Here is a 20,551-nt window from a genome sequence, read left to right as displayed (position 1 = left end):
CTATGTTTAAAGGATGGCCATAGTGCAGCTTAGAATGTGTAACCAATCAAGGTTTAGGATTCTTATTTATAAAGACTAAATAACATTAAATTAAAAATAAAGGTCTTTTGCATAACTCTTCAAGGAAATGAGAAAGCTACAAACTTACTAGAAAAAATAGAAGGGATCATTAGTAGACATTTTAATAAATTTCTGGAGAAGGGAATTAGAAAACATTTTCTATGTAACATGGAAAGAGTTGGGGCTATAGAGGAAGTTGGTCTTCCAGTAAGCATCCTGGAGTAACTGAAACATCAGACTACAAGAAGAAGAGGAAAGCACACGATCCAATATCAAGGAGGAAACACAGACGCAACCAAAGCAAGGGTCATGATGAGATGGATAACATCATGTGGAAAGGCTCTAGAAAGGAAGCACAAAGACAGGCATGAAAACATTGCTAGGGGCTGACTGTAAAATGTCCTTATAGGTCCATGGTTTACATTTGATCTCCAGTTGGTGGCACTGTTTGGGGAGTAGGAAGACCAGCTAGACCAAGTATGTCACTGGGTGTGAGGTGGGTCTTAGTGCTTATAGCCAGTCCCAGTTCAGACCTGATCTCATTCTGCTCCCTAGGAAAACTGAAATTTTAGGAGCCAAAGTCACATGCTCCTTTTGCCATAAACCCCAGCAGGTATAAATATAAGCATGTGTGTGTATATATATATATGTATATGTATATGTATATGTATATGTATATGTATATGTATATATATGTATATATATAGTTTAGATTTATATATTCCTTTTAACCTATGAACTGAGGATTAGCAATTCAATCAAACTCAATGTTGAAAACTCAACAAGGCAGCTTAGAAGTCTATTTTTACCATGGATCTATTTGGAACAAGACTCATGATAGCCTCAAGGTTGACGGATATTCATTAGTAGTTGCTTTTTTTTTTAACTAAACAGTTTTTATCCCTTTTCTAAAAAAGAAAGAGGAGACATTGATGGCCCCTTGAGCTTTTCTCTTTTGGCTTGGGAAAAACAGAACACTTCCTGTTCCCATGAGTGAAAGCTATAAAGAATGAGGACATTTTCCTGGAAGCAAAAATGTCATTGCTGAACCACTAAACAGACTTTAACGCAGACTATAACTTTATTTCAGACCAGTTGCAAAGCATGTGTCTCCTCCAGCTTTTACAACGTAAAATCAGCAAAACTGCATTCAAAGCAAGACTAACCATCTTCTGACAATCTCACGAGTAAATCCTGTTACAAGTGCAATAGTCCTGCATTTGAGCACTCTTACAGCACTCTGACCTGTGATTTTCCCATACTTAGTCTGACTCACTATCATAAAAAAATGGAAAATTATAATTGTCACTACTGTGAACTTCCTAAATATAAACACTGCATCACCATGAAGCTTTCTTTTTTATTTATTTTTTTTTTTTGAGCTGAGGACCAAACCCAGGGCCTTGTGCTTGCTAGGCAAGCACTCTACCACTGAGCTAAATCCCCAACCCCCGCCATGAAGCTTTCTATGTGACTGTATACTACGCTATTTACATTCATGCTGCTAAACAGTGGTAGGACCTTAACTACTAAAAGCAGTTGGTACCCTTTTATTTTCTGGCAAAGGCTATCATTATATAGGCTGTCCTCCTCTGTGTTAACACCTTCCCATCTTAACCTCTACAGCCAGGGGATTACAGGTGTAAACCTCCATATTGACACTTTTTAAGCTTGTTATTGGCTCTTTGTGAATTTACATCCCAATCCCATTTGTCTCACTCCCCCGCCCCCTGTACCCTCCCCCTCTAACCTTGCACCCTCCACCCAGGACAGAGGGAAAAAAACACATCTTGGAAGCTGTAGTATGTTACAGTATGCCCCACAATATGCCCTTTTGTACACACTTGGCTTGCAAATGTTCATTGCGGTGATTCATTGGTCTGGTATAGGTCTCTAGCTTCTGCTACTCTATCAATACTGGAACCTCACTGGGACTCCTCTCAGAAATCCCATTTTCGCCTTGTGTCTGAAGACACTGTAGCTCCAGATCTGTAGAACCAGTCCCTTCATGCACTCCAGCAGTTCATCAATGGGTTATATGCTGCAGTAGAACAGTTCAAATCCATGAATCTGGGCCTGAGAGGTATCTGAGTTAGTCAGCCTGCCAGCTCTCTGGCTCTTATACCCTGGGGGCTGGCTTACCAACAACAGCCTCTACCCTGCTGCCCAGGTGATGTCCAGGGCCCACTTTCCTGAGTGTTGTAGCCGGTGAGGGACAGAGCCACCTCTCCCACTCTCATGACCCCTGCCTGTCACAGATGTATGTGCCACGACACAGCAGGCATGAGGTAGGGATGGGTTCTCCTGCATTTTCTCCCTCCAGGGCCAGCTGACCTGCAACCCCCACATCCAGGGCCAGCTCCCCTCTCCCAAATGATGCAGCAGGTGAGGGGCAGGGTCAACTCTCCCATGCTCACACTCTTGGGCTGCCTCACCTTCACCCTGCCATCAAGATTAACCCTTTTGCCCTGTCCAGGGATATACATACAGGGCATACTCTTCTACATGCTGAAGCAGGTGAGCAGCAGGGCCATCTCTCTGTTGGGGCCTATGAGTCACTCCACAAACCACATAAATACCAATTACAGTCAGATAGGGATGGTTTATTGAACATACACCCTAATACTGATCAGATCAGGGGCATAGTTCAGACTTCAGAGCTAAAGCTATGACAACAAACATTTCTCGGGGTTTGATTATAAAGGAAAAAAGAAAAAACCAACCCACAAAAACCACTACAGGAAGTGCTGCCCAGTGGTTGTCAGCTCTGACTCAAGACATTTTAGACATAATAGTTCCTATGAAAAGCTTTGTGGATTTTCTTAAGATTAACAAACCTCAAAACATACAGAATGTAACGGGATATGTGAACAGCCTGACCCTGCGCTAAGTCAAATTACTTCTCTGTGTCAATTACAGCAACAGTATGAAATAGCTAATGGGCACGAAACAAACTGGGTGCAGCTGTGCTGGGGGGGGCAGAGCTCTGCTCTTCTCATAACACCATCTGGGCCAACTCTCCTGACCACCACAGGTGGCAAGGGCAAAAGGGAAGGGAGGGCATCTCTTACACCAAGGCCACCGCACAGCAAAGAGGCAGCGCCAGCTCTAGCATACTTACTCCCTGGGGCGGGCTTAGCAGCAACCCCCACATCCAGGACCAGTTCTACTGTGCAGCCCAGGAGAGATGTCAGGTCTGCTTCCCACTCTGATAACCTTGGGGTCAACTCTCCCGCCTGCCCTGGATGGCAAGGGGTAAGAGGGGGGATCGCTCCCTTGCCCATGTCACTACATCAAAAAAGTGGGAGGGCCTCTTCTTCATGCTCATGCCCTCAGTACTGGCTGCCATACCCTGACCACCAAGATCAGTGAGTGCTACTGTGCTGTCCAGGCGAGGTATAGGGCCCACTCTCCTGAGTGCAGCTACTGGTGAAAAACTCGGTCAGCTCTCCTGCTCTCATGACCCAGAGCCAGGTTTCCCACCTGCTGCAGGTAGTGAGGGATGAGCAGGAGGAGGGTATCTCCCCCACCTTATCCATACCACCACACAGGAAACAAGTAGTAGCACCAGGCGGGGCTTGCATTCTTGGGCCCACTTTCCTAAGTACTTCAGTTGGCTAGGGACAGTATCAGCTCTCCTGCTGTCATGCACCTAGGGCCAGTTCTCCCAGGATGACTAGGTGAGTGGTGGGGCCAGTTCCGCATAGCACTCAGACATCGACATGTGTCTAAGGGCAGCCAAGACCAGGGATGTCCACCTGGCCTTTGATGGTAACAGACCCATGCTGTTGCAGGGCCATAGATACAGATTTGGTCCTCATTGGTAGCACAGGCTAGGACCCTACCAAGGTAGCTTTACCAGCTTCTCATATCAGGCTGTTCCTGTTCCTCACTATGCTTGAGTCTCCAGTTTTGCCTCTCTTCATTGTGCCTACTTGCTTCTGTTTCTCTTTCTCTTCCATTTCTCCACCACTTACTTGCTTCTCTTAGAGGTGCCCGGGGTCTCTACATGTCTGGGGTCATCTCAGGAGTGGTCTCATGAGTGCTATGCCCCACTTGTGAATTATGGCTCCAGGCAGATGTCATCTTAGGCATAGTCTGCTCTAATTCCAGCCTACACAGTGCTGGTCTGGTTGTCATCTCAGACTAGCTCCTTGTCTAGACCCCTTGGTGCCAGTCTGCGGTCATCTCTGGCTTGCTTCTCGCCCAGCCCACACCTGAGTGGCCCCTTGAGAGGGTTGTCTGTCTCAGGCTAATTCCTGTCAGGAGCCAGTGGTCCCAGGCAGGATTCTTCTAGTTTCCACCTTGCTCCCTGTCCTGAGAGCCTGTATAGGCCTGCCTGGCACTCGAGTCCTGTTCATCCCAGGCTAGCTCCCTGCCCAGAGGCCCCTGGTACTGACCTGGTGGTCATTTCAGGCCCACTTTTTTCAGGGAATGTTAGGCTGCTAATCATTCAGATGTTCACAGGTCAGACCAGTGTGCATAGACATAGCCTCTGTCCTGGCTGCCACCTACTGACGCACATGTGATACAGCAGCCATGCCTGCCATGCCTTTAGGGGCAGGGAGTTGAAACTTGAACTGTAGAATATGATTAGTTTGAGTTATACAATATCTCTTACATGTACCAAGCATTTTGTTTAGAAACTCATACTTATCCAATAGCATTTTGTCATTGAAAAAATAAAAATGTGTGGGTATCACACAGAATTTTCTATGGTAACAGTCTTCCCAACAATGGCAATGTATTTAGTAACAAGCTTTAAAACTTCATAGTACATTTAGCAGAAGCAGGAGGATCTCCAAGTTCAAGGCCAGTCTGTTCTATAGAGTGAGTTCCAGTAAAGTCAGGGATATACAGAGAAATTCTGTCTTGAAAAACCAAAAAACAAAAAAAAACCCAACAAACAAAAAACAAAAAATAGACAACAACAACAAACCCCAAAACAACATAGTAATACCTAGCTTTAATCAGTCTCAAACACATGTTTTATTATTACCTCTGTGTGGGAGATTTTCCATCAGGTACAAATTATTATCTAATCCAGGCTTCCTTCCTTACATTACACTGTACAAAGAGTCTCTTCTGGCAGTTGCTATGGAGAGGGGTTTCAACACACTCCTTTCCTATAGCAATTTTTTCATCTGTCAGTCAGTACCTCTGAAAATAAAGAAGGAGCTCTAAGAGTAAGCACTTACCTGTGTTAGCTCATTGCCCACTAGGAAGCTGAGCAAAGGAAGGCGATATGAACTGGGAAGCAAATAATTTTCTACTTTTGCCATTACAATTATATAATTTATTCTATATAATTAACCATTTTACTTCCTCACTTGTCAGGGGAAAATACTTTAAAGATGTATTTTACATCTTTAGTTAGATGGCTAAGATGAACAGTGTGGAGGATATTTGGGTTTGAAGATCAGTCCCAGAATAGACAACAGAGAAGACAGGGCTGATTCTATGAGAGAAGAGAAACAAGTAGCTCCTAGTGTTAAGAAGACGATATTTGATTCCTTGAGGGCACTCTAAGACATTACCTAAAACTGGTAAGTTAACCTATGCAGAAATAAAGGTGAAAATGTCATATTAAATTGGGGAGAAGAAAGCAATCACAGAGGGGCAGAGGGAGAGAGGGACCTGGGTTGGAGAGGGGAGGGGGAGGGAAAAAAACATGATCAGTATTGGGGGGAGGAACAGGACTGAAGCTCTAAGGGACTGCAGAAAGAATGGAAACAGGCAATCTCAGGAGTTGGGAGGTGAGAGGGACCCTCCAGAATGTACGAGAGACCTGTGAGGTAAGAAACTGTCAGGATTCCAAGGGAGGGACCTTAGATGAAATGCCTAACAGTGGGGAAAAGGAACATGTAGAGTCCACATTCAGTAGAAAGACAGGGCATCAACTGAAGGGATGGGGTTGCCATGCCACAGTCAAAAACTCTGACCCAGAATTGCTCCTGTTTAAAAGAACTGCAGGGACAAAAATGGAGAAGGAAAAGAGGTCCAGTACCCATTCCGAATTGGGATCGAGCTCAATGGGAGGCTCCAAGGCCTGACACTATTACTGATGCTATGGTGTGCTTACCACCAGGAGCCTAACAGCTGTCCTCTGAGAGGCTGAACAAATAGCTAACTGAGACAGATGCACTTACTCCCAACCAATGGACTGATGCCCAGGACCCATGCAGTTGAATTAGGGGAAAGCTGGATGAAGTTGGGGAGGAGGGTGATCCCATAGGAGGACCAGCAGTCTCAACTAAACTGGACTCCTGAGACGTTTCAGACACTAAGCCACCAAATAGTCAGCATACATCAGCTGGTCTGAGGGCCCTGACACATATACAGCAGAGGACTGCCTAGTCTAGTCTCAGTGAGAGAAGACACAGCTAATCCTTGAGAGAATTGAGGTCTCAGGTCGGGAGGCCTAGCAGAGTGGGATGAGGTGGGGACATCCTTTTGGAGGCAGGTGGGAGGAGAAATAGGATTAGGAACTGTTAGAGGGTAGATCAGGAGGGAGATAATGACTGGACTGTTAAAAAGAAAAAAAATTAAAGACAGTAATAGAAAAATCCTATTATATGCATAGAAATTAAGCCTATGCAAATAAATGTACTTAATTTTCCAGATTTACAAATTGGAGATGCCTTGTTTTGATGGACACACTAGAAGACTGGTCTCTTTGAAGATGGCTTTCCACCCAACACTATTTTTGGTGGTGACATTTAGGTAGAATAGCCAATTCCGTTTCCTCTTTTTTCTTGATCCTGCCAACCAATAGTTCTTTGATTCCCTTTGCTTAGGATTTCTCTTTTCTCACTCCTATCTCCTGTCTCCATTACAGTTATTTTTCTTTTTGCTTGTTTTCAGACAGGATGCCTTCAGACAGAGCTGGCCATGAATTCTTTTTAGGGTAAGGACGTTTTTGAATTCCTCATGCTGGTGACTTTACTTTCCAAGTACTGTGATTATGGGTGTACACTATTGTGTAACGTAAGTCTCCTGTGTAGCCATATTCAACTTTTGTTCTTTTCTCTTTTCCCTTCTAAAATGCCTTCAGACTAATTTTTCTTCAGCAAATCTCTGAATTTGGTGTCTCATTTGTCTCACAAGGTAAACTCTTTAAGTGAGCATGCAAGAGTCAAGGTTTCCAGTCTCATTTCTCCACAACAGTTAGTGTACATGGGTGGTTTGTTTGTTTGTTTGGTTTTGTTTGTTTGGTTTTTTTTTTTGGCAGTTTCCTGCAGTGTTCATGAATAGTACAAATATTATTTCATTTTAAAGTGTCGGTAGGAAAATTCAAAGCAAAGCCACAGAATGGCACTGTTGTTTACCAGGGTGTCTTGTGTCACCTTTGCTAGACTTTTCCATAGATTGCAAGGCAATTGCACTGGCTGAACTCTAGCCAGAAGAATTTAAGGATATAATTAACAAGAACCTTAACCGTAGTGTGTGATCTTCTACATTTTATGAATCTAAAGGGTATTTTATCATGGTGTGCTTTGATGTGTAATTGCTCATTCGGGAGTCTTCCTCTGTGCCCTTGTACTGTCTCACCTGGCTTCTGTATTAAATTCGATTTTCCTTATTTATGGACATCTTTTGTACATTATGAATACTTTTTATTGGCAATTTACATTTTTCAAAGGTTTTCATCTCTAGATAATCATCTCACGCACTTCCTAAGGTATTCTAAAAATGTGCTTCAGTGGTTGAGTCTCATGAGATTTAAAGTGAAATGTTTACAAATATAAAATGAGGTATCAATGGGGATCACTGGGGATCAAAGTTCAGAGTTGTGGGGCTTCTTCTGAAACTTTAAAAAGATCAAAGATCTCCAATGATTTCTAGAACTCTCAAGTCATCTGTGATACACAGTTTAAGAATCAGTTCTGAGTCAGAACTCACTTTAAAGGGCAAAGAATGCAAAGCAAGAGAGGTTAAGCTGCTCACTCAGGGTCCTGCCCTCACATTCATAAGCTGAACATGAAGTAGGGGAGGTTGATGGTGACTCCAGTCTTGGAAGCCCAATGGTCCGTCTTTGGCAAGGCCACTCCAGAAGTTCTGCTTCATAGATACGTCTTCCCAGAGTCATTTTGTATAACTTCTTCTGCCCTTGGTATTCAGGCTCCCAGCCAATCTCTGTGTCATTAGCTCTACTATAGATATGTGACATTAATCACTGTAATAATTTTCTTCATGTTCTATAGGGGTGTTAGGAGGAGCAACACAGGGGAGGGGAGTGTGGATATGACAGTATGCAAATTAGGGATCAGGCCAGATGGGCCATTAAAAACAGGACTAGCAGTTTGATCTTTCCTCAATTGTAGCTGAAAAGGCTTCTCAAGGTGAAAGTGAAAAAGACCATCCCCATACGCTGCTGGTGAACAGATGCAGAGGCAGAGGTATAACTACCAGCAGGGACATATGGCTCCTGAGTGTGCTGTGTTTTGTGCATATGCACACATAAATTATGTAAAGCTCACAGGGGCTGGTTTGGTGGTTGTTAAGGCCAACGTTGGCAACACTTTTTCTGACAGGTCTAGGCAACTGTCCCTCAGCAAACACACCCAGACTTTGTGGATACTTGTCATGCAGTGAGACAGAATATTACCAGGACATTTCTGAACTCTACATACATCTCCTTCACTCATATGGCTGCAAATGAATACAGGCTTGCCACCCATGCCTGACTGACTCTCACACTTGCTCAGGTTGAAGTCCACAAATGGATTCAACTTAATCGGAAACATGTTGGGGGTGAACTCTAGTTAACTTTCAGGCTGTATTCTCAGGGCCACCCTCTGTGTGAACAACCAATTCTCCTATAAATCACCATCTACTTTGTAAGGAATTTGAGTAGCTTTTTAAAATATCAAATTCATTTTTATTTTTACATTCTTTGTGTTTTGTTTTGAAATTGTTCCTTATTATCACAAGCAGGACAAGGTTGCCCAGTCTCCACTCCTGTTCAATATCGGGCTCAAGGTTATATCGAAAGCAGTACAACAAGAAGAGATGCTAAATGGGCTACAAGTGAGAGAGGAAGATGCCAAAGTAATATGACTCGGCACACGAAAGACTGTAAGACCCTGCAAGAAAACTCCTGCACCCGACAAATATTCATAGAGAAATGCAGGAAAACATAAATAAACAAGTAGAAGCCTACAGAGAGGAATCACAAAAATCCCTGAAAGAATTCCAGGAAAACACAATCAAACAGTTGAAGGAATTAAAAATGGAAATAGAAGCAATCAAGAAAGAACACAGGGAAACAACCCTGGATATAGAAAACCAAAGGAAGAGACAAGGAGCCATAGATACAAGTATCACCAACAGAATACAAGAGATAGAAGAGAGAATCTCAGGAGCAGAAGATTCCATAGAAATCATCGACTCAACTGTCAAAGATAATGTAAAGCAGAAAAAGCTACTGGTCCAAAACATACAGGAAATCCAGGACTCAATGAGAAGATCAAACCTAAGGATAATAGGTATAGAAGAGAGTCCCAGCTTAAAGAAATGTTCAACATCTTTACTCATAAGGGAAATGCAAATCAAAACAACCCTGAGATTTCACCTCACACCAGTCAGAATGGCTAAGATCAAAAACTCAGGTGACAACAAATGTTGGCGAGGATGTGGAGAAAGAGGAACACTCCTCCATTGTTGGTGGGATTGCAGACTGGTAAAACCATTCTGGAAATCAGTCTGGAGGTTCCTCAGAAAATTGGACATTGAACTACCTGAGGATCCAGCTATGCCTCTCTTGGGCATATACCCACAAGATGCCCCAACATATAAAAAGGTCACGTGCTCCACTATGTCCATAGCAGGCTTATTTATAATAGCCAGAAGCTGGAAAGAACCCAGATGCCCTTCAACAGAGGAATGGATACAGAAAATGTGGTATATCTACACAATGGAATATTACTCAGCTATCAAAAACAATGCCTTTATGAAATTCATAGACAAATGTTTGGAACTGGAAAATATCATCCTGAGTGAGGTAACCCAATCACAGAAAAACATGCATGGTATGCACTCATTGATAAGTGGCTATTAGCACAAATGCTTGAATTACCCTAGATGCCTAGAACAGAGACAGAAGGAACACCCATTCAGAGCCTGCCCCACAGGTGGCCCATACATATACAGCCACCCAATTAGACAAGATGGATGAAGCAAAGAAGTGCAGGCAGACAGGGGCCGGATGTAGATCTCTCCCGAGAGACACAGCCAGAATACAGCAAATATAGAGGTGAATGCCAGCAGCAAACCACTGAACTGAGAACAGGACCCCCCGCTGAAGGAATCAGAGAAAGAACTGGAAGAGCTTGAAGGGGCTTGAGACCCCATATGAACAACAATGCCAAGCAACCAGAACTCCCAGGGACTAAGCCACTACCTAAAGACTATACATGGACTGACCCTGGACTCTGACCTCATAGGTAGCAGTGAATATCCTAGTAAAATCATCAGTGGAAGGGGAAGCCCTTGGTCCTGCTAAGACTGAACCTCCAGTGAACATGATTGTTGGGGGAAGGGTGGCAATGTGGGGAGGATGGGGAGGGGAACACCCATAAAGAGGGGAGAGGGAGGGGCTAGGGGGACGTTGGCCCGGAAACCAGGAAAGGGAATAATACTCGAAATGTAAATAAGAAATACTCAAGTTAATAAAAAAAAGTATCTAGCCAAAGAAGGTAATGACTTACAATGAAATGTTTAGACACTGCAGAAAGAAGCTGAAGAAGGTAGAAGATGGAAACACATCCCACAATCATACACTGTTCAGATTAATATAGTGAAAATGGCCATCCTGCCCAAGGCATTTAACTGATTCACCAGAGTCCCATCAAATTTCAATGCAGAGGGTTGCAAGGATAGCCCAGAAGTTAAGGGCAGTTGATGCTATTCCAGAGGACCAAGGTTCCATAAAGTAACCACATGGTGATTGGAAACTCCATGGAGATCCAATGCCCCCTTCAGACTTCCACAGGCACCAGGCACACATGTATATGAATATGCATGTATACCATCCCTAACTTAAAGTTACACAATGCAATAATTTCAAGCTGTAGTAATCAAAACAGCGTGCAATTGGTATAAAAAAAGACACAGAATAATGAAATAGAATTAAGGACCCAGATATAAGCCTACATTCTTACTGTCACCTGATTTTGTCAAAGAAGCAATGATCAAAGAACTACTGAAAAAGACAATATCTTCAACAATAGTGCTAGTCAACTGAGGTAGCTTCAGGGGCAAAAAACAAAATTAGATCATCCCTCATCCTGCCCAAACTTTAACTCCAAGTAGATCAAGGACTTCAACATAAGACCTGATACCCTGAATGTATCCGTGGCGAAAGTTAGGGATATGCTTCAATTTGCAGGCACAAGATGTTTCTGCACAAGACATTAGTAGCACATTAAAAACAATAATTGGCCAATGAGCCCTTGTGAGATTACAAAGCTTGCTGAGGGCAAAGAACAGGACCCTTCAGTGAGGAGGCAGCCTATATCTGGCATACCTGGGCCCTTTTGAATATCCAATCAACCTGAATTCATTTGTTAATCATGTACAGAGGAGGACCTTACCTTTGAATAACATTTCTAGAGGATAGCAGAGCTGACCAGCCACCAGCTTTACTGACTCCACTGTAGTTCAAACCAATGGTTTTTAATTAGCTGCAGCATTTATTACTATGTGAAATAAACACAGTACATATTAAAGTTCATTAATATGCTAACCATGATCACTTTTGTTTGGTAGAGTGATAGATCAATGGCACAGTGACTTCTCAGTATGTTGCAGGCCATGGGTTAGTTTCACAGCAAGGAAAACAAGTTTCAAAGACAGCAAGGTAAGAGAAACCATCGGCTGAGGATGCTGAAATCTGTACCCTGTGATAAACCATCCTGGTAGATGACAGAGTTAAGAGTTAGTAGGTAAAAAGTTTATGAGAAACAGGAATTGGATAATTCAGATGCCTCCAAGAATCTCTCCAGATTTCAACGCTAAATTAGCCAAGTTATGACAATCGAATGACTTAGTAAGGTGTTGCACAGCAGGTGTATACAAACAGAACCACCAAGCACACAAAACACTTAGTCTTCTCTTTAGTCTCTTAGCTTGTTCTCTCCTAGACGGGATTTTTTTATTTTTCTTTCTTTCTTTCTTTCTTTCTTTCTTTCTTTCTTTCTTTCTTTCTCTCTTTATTTTTAGCCTTTTCTTTCTTTTTAAAAATGTTTTGGGTGTTTTAAGTATTTTGTCCAAATATATTTGTGTGCACCACATGTATGCCTGGGACTTTGAACATCAAAAGACTGTGTGAGATCCCCTGGAATTTGAATTATCGACAGCTGTGAATTGGGGCTGGGAGTTGAACAGGAATCTTCCAAGAACAAGATCAGAAAACATTCTTAACTTCTGAGTCATCAGTCACTCAGTCACACTCACCTCTTTGGCTGTCTTTTTTTTTTTTGAGAAAGGGATTCTGTGTACCCTGGTTCCTGGTTGTCCTGGAGACCATTCTGTAGACCAGGTTGGCCTCCAACTCACAGAGATCGACCTGCCTTTACCTCCCGAGTGCTGGGATTAAAGGCCTGAGCCACTACTGACCTGTTGTCTGTTTTTTTAGTACTTCCTCCATAAAACACAACTCAAGCAGTTTACGCATTTAGGTTGTATAAATCCTCAGTCCTAAAAGTCCATTCAAATTAATTTTATTAGCGAGCTGAGTGTTGACTCATACAATTAGGAGGTAGAAGCAGACACATCTCCCCTGCCCAGTTTGAGTGTGATGTGTACAACACAGACAAGTCTCATCAGATATAAACAAATACACACATGTTGTGTGGAGAGTGGGGGTCCTTTCCTAGGATTCTACCTACTAGGGAATATAAAGCAGGAGAATCACAAGTTCAAGGCCAGCCTTGCTATCTTAGCAGGAGCTTAGCTCATCATGTAAATAAAAGAACTTGGATATTAACACATTACTAGACACTTCTCTAATGGGTGAGGGACTGGCTTTAAACATGGTACTTCTAAAAGGAGCAAAGACATTTTCTAGCTGGGGCCCGAATCTCGCTGATCCCAACCCACAGCTCCCTGATCTCAAACCCCATGGGAGAGAGAGCTCATCACCCAGACAGGTGGGCACTCCTGAGATTGCAGGGCAGGAGAAACTGCCAGTACTGCCCACACTTGCCCACATCCCTGGCCCAAGAGGAAACAATATAGGGCCTCTGGGAACAGGAAGAAAGGGGCACTCAACGCTGTAGCCCAGACTCTGCCTGGATCTGAAGGGACCTGGTCAAACAGCTCCCTGCACCCAAATCCTGTGGGAGGGAGAGCTAAACCTTCAGAGGAGCAGACACGCCTGGAAAGCTAGAGGAGGCTACTCTCTGCCCACATTTCTGACTCTAGAGGAAAATGCCTAGTGCCATCTGGGGCCCCTGTGCACAGGGTCCAGAGAGAAGATGGGGCAGGCCCTTCTGCTTGCTGCCCTCATGGAGACCTGAAACCCGGCTCTGAGAAGCGACTACAGGCTTGAGACCAGAGGTAAGAACAACTTTTCTGCTCCAAGTGACCTGCCTGGTGGACTCAGGACACATGCCCACAGGCACACCTGAAGACCAGTAGACAGGAAAGACTGCATGCCTGAAAGCAGAACACTTTGTTCCCATACCTGGCTGAAAGAGAACAGGAAAACAGGTCAATAGCACTCTGGACACACAGGTATAGGACAATCTAACCACTGTCAGAAATAGCAGAACAAGGTAACAACAGAGACACTGTGATGGTGAGAGGCAAGCTCAGGAACCCAAGCGACAGAAACCAAGACTGCATGGCATCATCGGAGCCCAATTCTACCACCAAAGCAAACACCGAGTATCCAAACACACCAGAAAAGCAAGATCTAGATTTAAAATCACATTTGATCATGATGATGTAGGACTTCAAGAAAGACATAAAGAACTCCCTTAGAGAAATGCAGGAAAACACAAATAAACAAGCAGAAGGCTATAGAGAGGAAACATAAAATCCCTGAAAGAATTACAGGAAAACACAATCAAACAGTTGAAGGAATTAAAAATGGAAATAGAAGCAATAAAGAAAGCACAAAGGGAGACAACCCTGGATATAGAAAACCAAAGGAAGAGACAAGGAGCCGTAGATACAATCAACAGAATGCAAGAGATAGAAGAGAGGATCTCTTGTGTCGATGATTTCTATGGAATCTTCTGCTCCTAACTGTCAAAGATAATGTAAAGCAGAAAAAGCTACTGGCCCAAAACATACAGGAAATCCAGGACACAATGAGAAGATCAAACCTAAGGATAATAGGTATAGAAGAGAGTGAAGACTCCCAACTCAAAGGACCAGTAAATATCTTCAACAAAATCATAGGAAAAAAAACTTCCCTAAAGAAAGAGATGCCCATAAACATTCAAGAAGCCTACAGAACTCCAAATAGATTGGACCAGAAAAGAAACTCCTCCAGACACATAATAGTCAAAACACCAAATGCACAAAATAAAGAAAGAATATTAAAAGCAGTAAGGGAAAAAGGTCAAGTAACATATTAAGGCAGACCTATCAGAATTACACCAGACTTCTAAACGGAGACTATGAAAGCCAGAAGATCCTGGATAGATGTCATACAGATCCTAAGAGAACAGAAATGCCAGGCCAGGTTACTGTATCCAGCAAAACTCTCAATTAACATAGATGGAGAAAAAAAGATATTCCATGACAAAACCAAATTTACACAATATCTTTCTGCAAATCCAGTCCTACAAAGGACAATAATGGTAAAGCCCAACACACAGAGGCAAGTTACACCTTAGAAAAAGCAAGAAACTAATTGTTTTGCAACAAAACAAAGAAAAGACAAGCACACAAACATAATCTTACATCCAAACAAGAATACAACAGGAAGCAACAATCACTATTCTTTAATATCTCTCAACATTAATGGACTCAATTCCCCCACAAAAAAAGACACATTAACAAACTGGATATGCAATGAGGACCCAACATTTTGCTGCCTACAGGAAACACAACTGTGCCTGCAGAAAGAAACAGGAGAGAGCATATATCAGCAGCTTGACAGCACACCTAAAAGCTCTAGAACAAAAAGAAGCACACACACACGCAGGAGTAGTAGAAGGCAGGAAATAATCAAAATCAGAGCTGAAATCAACCAAGTAGAAACAAAAGGGACTATACAAAGAATCAACCAAACCGAAACCTGGTTCTTTGAGAAAATCAACAAGATAGATAAACCCTTAGCCAGATTAACCAGAGGACACAGAGTATCCAAATTAATAAAATCAGAAATGAAAAGGGAGACATAACAACAGAATCAGAGGAAATTCAAAAAATCATCAGATCCTACTACAAAAGCCTATATTCAACAAAACTTGAAAATCTGGAGGAAATGGACAACTTCCTAGATGGATACCAGGTACCAAAGGTAAATAAGGAACAAATAAACTATTTAAACAACCCCATAACTCCTAAAGAAATAGAAGCAGTCATTAAAAGTCTCCCAACCAAAAAGAGCCCAGGTCCAAATGGGTTCAGTGCACAATTCTATCAGACCTTCATAAAGACCTCATACCAATACTATCCAAATTATTCCCCAAGATTGAAACAGATGGAGCACTACCGAATTCCTTCTATGAAGCCACAATTACTCTTATGCCTAAAACACACAAAGACCCAACTAAGAAAAAGAACTTCAGACCAATTTCCATTATGAATATTGATGGAAAGATAATCAATAAAATTCTTGCAAACTGAACCCAAGAACACATCAAAACAATCATCCATCATGATCAAGTAGGCTTTATTCCAGGCTTGCAGAGATGAATTAATTAATATACAGAAAAGCATCAACGTAACCCACTATATAAATAAACTGAAAGCTAAAAATCACATGATCCTTTCATTAGATGCTGAGAAAGCATTTGACAAAATTCAATACCCTTTCATGATAAAAGTCCTGGAAAGAACAGGAATTCAAGGCCCATACCTAAACATAGTACAAGCCATATACAGCAAACCAGTAGCTAATATTAAACTAAATGGAGAGAAACTTGAAGCAATCCCACTAAAATCAGGGACTAGACAAGGCTGCCCACTCTCTCCCTACTTATTCAATATAGCTCTTGAAGTCCTAGCCAGAGAAATCAGACAACAAAAGATCAAAGGGATACAGATTGGAAAAGAAGAAGTCAAAATATTGCTATTTGCAGATGATATGATTGTATATTTAAGTGATCCCAAAAGTTCCACCAGAGAACTACTAAACCTGATAAACACCTTCAGCAAAGTGGCTGGGTATAAAATTAACAAAAATAAATCAGTAGCCTTCTTCTACACAAAAGAGAAACAAGCCAAGAAAGAAATTAGGGAAATGACACCCTTCATAATAGTCCCAAATAATCTAAAATACCTTGGTGTGACTTTTACCAAGTAAGTGACAAATCTTCAAGCCTCTGAAGAAAGAAATTGAAGAAGATCTCAGAAGATGGAAAGATCTCCCATGCTCATGGGTTGGCAGGAATAATGTAGTAAAAATGGCCATTTTGCCAAAAGCAATCTACAGATTCAATGCAATCCCCATCAAAATACCAATCCAATTCTTCATAGAGTTAGACAGAACAATTTGCAAATTCATATGGAATAACAAAAAAACCAGGATAGCTAAAACTATCCTCAACAATAGAAGGACTTCCGAGGGAATCACTATCCTTGAATTCAAGCAGTATTACAGAGCAATAGTGATAAAACCTGTATGGTATTGGTACAGAGACAGGCAGATAGACTAGTGGAATAGAATTGAAGACCCAGAAATGAACCCACACACCTATGGTCACTTGATTTTTGACGAAGGAGCCAAAACCATCCAATGGAAAAAAGATAGCATTTTCAGCAATTGGTGCTGGTTCAACTGGAGGTCAGCATGTAGAAGAATGCAGATCGATCCATGCTTATCACCCTGTACAAAGCTTAAGTCCAAGTGGATCAAGGACCTCCACATCAAACCAGATACACTCAAACTAATAGAAGAAAAAGTGGGAAAGACTCTCGAACACATGGGCACTGGAAAAAATTTCCTGAACAAAACACCAATGGCTTATGCTCTAAGATCAAGAATCAACAAATGGGATCTCATAAAACTGCCAAGTTTCTGTAAGGCAAAGGACACTTTTGTTAGGACAAAATGACAACCAACAGATTGGGAAAAGATCTTTATCCTACAACTGATAGAGGGCTTATATCCAAAATATACAAAGAACTTACAAAGTTAGACTGCAGGGAGACAAATAACCCTATTGAAGAATGGGCATATACCCAAAATAATTCACAGCTGAGGAAAGCTGAATGGCTGAGAAGCACCTAAAGAAATGTTCAACATCTTTAGTTATAAGGGAAATGCAAATCAAACAACCCTGAGATTCCACCTCACACCAGTCAGAATGGCTAAGATCAAAAACTCTGGCGCTAGCAGATACTGTCGAGGATGTGGAGAAAGAGGAACACTCCTACAGTGTTGGTGGGATTGCACACTGTTACAACCATCCTGGAAATCAGTCTGGAGGTTCCTCAGAAAATTGGACATTGAACTACCTGAGGACCCAGCTACACCTCTCTTGGGCATATAACCAAAAGATGCCCCAACATATAACAAAGATACATGCTCCACTATGTTCATCGCAGCCTTATTTATAATAGCCAGAAGCTGGAAAGAATACAGATGCCCTTCAACAGAGGAATGGATACAGAAAATGTGGTACATCTACACAATGGAATATTACTCAGCTATCAAAAACAATGACTTTATGAAATTCATAGGCAAATGGAGGGAACTGGAAAATATCATCCTGAGTGAGTAACCCAATCACAGAAAATCACACATGGTATGCACTCATTGATAAGTGGCTATTAGCACAAATGCTTGAATTACCCTAGATGCCTAGAACACATGAAACTCAGGATGGATGATCAAAATGTGAATGCTTCACTCCTTCTTTAAAAGGGGAACAAGAATACCCTTGGCAGGGAATAGAGAGGCAAAGATTAAAACAGAGACAGAAGGAACACCCATTCAGAGCCTGCCCCACATGTGGCCCATACATATACAGCCACCAAACTAGATAAGATGGATGAAGCAAAGAAGTGCAGACTGACAGGAACCGGATGTAGATCTTTCCTGAGAGACACAGCCAGAATAAGGGAAATACATAGGCCAATGCCAGCAGCAAACCACTGAACTGAGAACGGGACCCCCATTGAAGGAATCAGAGAAAGAACTGAAAGAGCTTGAAGGGGCTTGGGACCCCATATGAATAACAATGCCAACCAACCGGAGCTTCCAGGGACTAAGCCACTACCCAAAGACTATACATGGACTGACCCTGGGCTACAACTGCATAGGTAGCAATAAATAGCCTAGTAAGGGCACCAGTGGAAGGGGAAGCCCTTGGTCCTGCCAAGACTGATCCCCCAGTGAACGTGATTGTTGGGGGGAGGGCGGTAATGTGGGGAGGATGGGGAGGGGACACCCATATAGAAGGGGAGGAGGAGGGGTTAGGGGGATGTTGGCCTGGAAACCGGGAAAGGGAATAACAATTGAAATGTAAATAAGAAATAATCAATTTAAGAAACATGGAGAAAACAAAGGAGCAACGAGAAATATCAATTTGCTGATTTAGAGCATATGAGAGGGAAAAGGGTACGGGTACCTTGGTCCTACACGTCTCCCTAAAAATAACATGACAAAAGTCCAGATTTTCAAAAATTCCCAATAAAAAATAATTCGAGTGTTCTCAACAGCACTGTTGCTGTCAGTACTGTTTCTGTACTGTCAGTGCTGTCAGTGCTGTTTGTTGCTAACAGGAAACCTGTCATTTGCATTGGAAAAGCTCAAGTGGCATAGCAGTTAAGCTCTGGTTTTGTAGTTTAAAGTTTCAAGCTACCCGCTCTATCCGATACTTGGTCTTTGTACTAAGCCTGCACTCAGTCTCTGAGAGAATGAAAGACAGCCTGGATTAGAAAGGTAAAAATTAAAGCTGCAGTGTTGGTTGAGGTAAAAGGAAAGTGTTGGTGTGTATAAAACCGACAAGGTCCTTTTAGACTTTAATGCTTCCCCAGGTGCCCTTCAATTGCAGAACAGCTGACGGTGGCCTTCAAGTTTTATATGGAATGTATGCCCTGTTATAACTTCCCATTACAACATCAGGACAGAGCTGCCTTCCTCAGAGACCCACGCCCTTTGCTTTGATGTTCCTTTCCAACCCTGATGGGTCCTTTCCTTACACATTCCTTACAGTATTCCTGACTGCCCTCATCCAGTGTTCACAGCTGTTTCCTGGATTCTCAGTGGAAGAAGAAGAGGAGAAAAAGATCGCTCCCAGGGCAGAACAAATGACTGATGTGTAATGATTTTAAAGGACAGACTATGAAAACCACAGTTAGCTGAGGGTAGATGACAAAACTACACCTTCCTCAAAGACCTTCGCTTTTACCAAAGGGATGCTTTATTATCAAAAACCACTCTCAAACGCCCTAAAACATTTTCCTAATCATTTATTTATTTTTATTTTATGCGCACTGTTTTGCCTGCATGTGTCTGTAAGATGCTGTCAGATCCTCTGGACATGGAATTATAGACAGTTGTGAGCTGCTATGTGGGTGCTGGGTATTGACCCCAAGTCTTCTGGAACTCCGTTCTTAACCACCAGGCCATCTCTCTAACCGGAGAAGCATTTTCTAAATGAGAATAAAATTATTTCAATCTCTTCAACAATCCCAATGAGTCAAACTTTAGTTCTCTAGAGGTTGCTTTTAAAGCAAGTGTCTTGGTAAGTATAACTATACAACACCCCTCTAAGTTCATTTTCACTAATTTTTAAGTTGTTAGTAAACACCATAAGAAAATTTGCTTCAAATTTCTAGTTTCTGATGTTTTATTTTTTAATATCTATTATTTTATATACTTTACATCGATTAGATTATAAGTATTCCCATCATCTCACTTTGTATTCATGGGATATGAGAAAAGGAACCTGGGAGCCGCCTGACCCACAGGGACACCTCCTCAGGCTCCGGTGGCCGCTCAGTGTCACCACAGGACCATAGTGGGCTGTTGCTGCTGGCATGGTCTGAAGTGAGCACTGCGGACTGAGACGACACAAATGATACTACACAAAAAACAGTTAACTGTGCAAACATGCAGTGGATGGGTGGTTAAAACTTTGCACTGTAGGATTTTGTAGGGCCAAGGGCAGAATTAATTTCCTTTTTTCAATGAAGACCACTTGACCTTCAAATATATGTAGTTACATCTTCAAATATTTGGAAAACCACAATTATATCCCCTGGTATTTAAAAAGAAAAATAAATGTGAGCTTTCTTGATTTCGATAGAGACCTCCTACTACATAATTTCCAGGGTTTTATCCTTTCTTTACATACCACTT

The 20,551-nt window shown here is 42.1% G+C and overlaps 1 protein-coding gene and 1 non-coding gene across 1 annotated transcript; both read right to left on the bottom strand.

Annotated features, from left to right (window-relative positions):
- The window catches only part of Erich1 (glutamate-rich 1), a gene marked incomplete at its 5' end in the record, with an annotated part of 52,793,804 nt that overhangs the window by 43,605,702 nt on the left and 9,167,551 nt on the right, over nucleotides 1-20,551 (bottom strand).
- Nucleotides 4,494-4,625, bottom strand: LOC120097602 (small nucleolar RNA SNORA17). Its single transcript, XR_015640560.1, has one exon. It is a non-coding gene; the product is annotated as a small nucleolar RNA SNORA17 (small nucleolar RNA).

Source organism: Rattus norvegicus, chromosome 16 (genome assembly GCF_021556685.1).
Source record: "Rattus norvegicus strain SHRSP/BbbUtx chromosome 16, alternate assembly SHRSP_T2T, whole genome shotgun sequence".
NCBI classification, from domain to species: domain Eukaryota; kingdom Metazoa; phylum Chordata; class Mammalia; order Rodentia; family Muridae; genus Rattus; species Rattus norvegicus.
This window is presented reverse-complemented; position numbering and strand designations above follow the sequence as displayed.